This window comes from Theobroma umbraticum, unplaced genomic scaffold (genome assembly GCF_002168275.2).
Source record: "Theobroma umbraticum cultivar Fairchild unplaced genomic scaffold, ASM216827v3 scaffold_146.0, whole genome shotgun sequence".
In the NCBI taxonomy this organism is placed as follows: domain Eukaryota; kingdom Viridiplantae; phylum Streptophyta; class Magnoliopsida; order Malvales; family Malvaceae; genus Theobroma; species Theobroma umbraticum.
The window spans coordinates 1,108,868-1,110,945 of NW_018397265.1; the positions used below are offsets into that span (position 1 = coordinate 1,108,868).

The following is a 2,078-nucleotide window of genomic DNA, read 5'->3' on the forward strand; positions in this document are numbered from 1 at the left end:
TAATCGATCAAATATTAAGAGAAAAATCATGAGCCTAGAATAAATGAGCATTCAAATGGATATGCAATTTATTTCCCTAATGCTCAAGTCTTCATGAAACTAAAAAAGTAAGAGCATTTGAATAAATGTATAACATATGTATCAAATATTCAAATTTTCAAGAAATATTTGCAAAGTAGTTCCTAGGTATGTCTAAGGCATCATTATTCATCAAGCATCATTATCAATAATCTTTTATCATCAAGCATTCATTATTTATTATCAATCACTATTTAGCAAATATCACCAAATAGTATTTGTTGACTCCATATGGTTTTGATGATAACAAAATATTCTTCATTGATTAATGTCTAACTTCACGATTTAAGTATGCAGGATTTAATTTAATACCCCTAACAAAGTTGTTAATTAAAGGCAAGTCAAGGAGCTTGCTAATTTTAATGAAGTCTCTTTTATTTATCATGAATGTGTGTAGTTTTGCTTATTCAAATCTGTTCTAATGCTTTTGATTGTTTGACCAATAATTAACTGATCTGTGAATTTAATTAAGACTCGACAAAGAGATTTTAGATTGGACTAAGATTTGAATAGTGTACATTCACATCACTTAAGTGATCTAATTCGCGATTTAGGTAAACATACACCAATTGCCATACATAGCCACATTAGAAACACTTGCTTAATAAACTTAATTTAATTGATTCCTATAGACATATAGTGAACTATTTAAATTTGGTATTTGTAGAAGCAACTGGATGAAGACTTGTCCATAGCTTTGGATTCTAGGTTAGTAAAACAACCCATGAATGTATATAATAAGAGAAGCTGGTATCAGATGAAGTATTGAATGAACCCATAATCCTAGGTCTTTAGTTTATTGCTTTCTCAATATATTTAATTTTTGTTGATTAATTTAGTGTTTATTTTTATTTCATTTTAAATAGTTTTTCTTCAATGTTCAGATTACTTAAATAAGATTAATTTGTTTTTTAATTTTAGTATTTAGTGAAACTTTAGAAACAAATCCTTGTGGGAACAATAATCTGGACTTACTGTCAATATTACTTGTTCGCTACGTATTCTTGCATGTGCAAAATTGACAAGAAGTTTTTGATGTCATTGTTGGAGATTTTGTTTTCTTTGTTATTTGCTAATATTAAAAATTTTCAAATTAATCTAAATTTCAGTTTTATTTCTTTATTTTGCAATTGTGTTAAGCTGTTGTATGAAAAGAGCAAAAACCTTGGAGACTATCCCTTGTGATCTAAAAATTGAATGAACATTTTGCAAACTTCGAAGAGAGAATTAAGAAGGTGTTGCTATAGTAAATACAATAGCTGATCAATAAGGTGAATAGCGAATCCAAGAGTGTGTAGTAGTTGACAATCATTGTTTAAGGGATTATGCTGTCTTTTGGTACAAGGAATTCCATCAAGCATTCGTAGGCCAACTATTCAAGCAAACAATTTCAAGATTAAGCCGACTATTATCACCATGATTTAAACCTTAGTTTAGTTTAGGGGCCTTCCAAATGATGATCTTAATGGCCGTATATCAAACTTCTTGGAGATTTTTGACCCTTTCAAATATAATGGTGTAATAGATGATGCAATTAATTTTAGGCTTTTTCCTTTATCATTGAGGGATAAAGCTAAAACATGGCTGAATGCACTCTCTTTTGGCTTAATAACAATATGGGATGATCTTGCTTAGAAGTTCCTAGCTAAGTTCTTTTTTCTGGCTAAGATAATGAAAATGAGGAATAATATCACATCATTCATGCAGCAAGATTCTGAATCGTTGTACAACACATGGGAAAGATACCAAGAATTACTTCGGCATTGTCCTTATCATGGTCTTCCAAAGTGGCTTCGGATGCAAACTTTTTACAATGGTCTAAGTGGGCAAGTTTAAACCACCATTAATGCCGTTGTGGGAGGAACTTTAATGGCTAAATCAATTGATAAGGCATACAATTTGTTGGAGGAGATGGCTGTGCACAATTACTAATGTCCAACAGAGTGAGTAATGTATAGGAAAGTAGTTGAAATTCGTGATGTAAATGCTTTTCAGCATTA

At 30.6% G+C, this 2,078-nt stretch overlaps 1 non-coding gene across 1 annotated transcript; it reads right to left on the reverse strand.

The window, feature by feature from the left end:
* Positions 1-1,752: 1,752 nt before the first annotated feature.
* On the reverse strand, positions 1,753-1,859 carry LOC149526777 (small nucleolar RNA R71). Its single transcript, XR_016351671.1, has one exon. It is a non-coding gene; the product is annotated as a small nucleolar RNA R71 (small nucleolar RNA).
* Between the last annotated feature and the right edge of the window lie 219 nt (positions 1,860-2,078).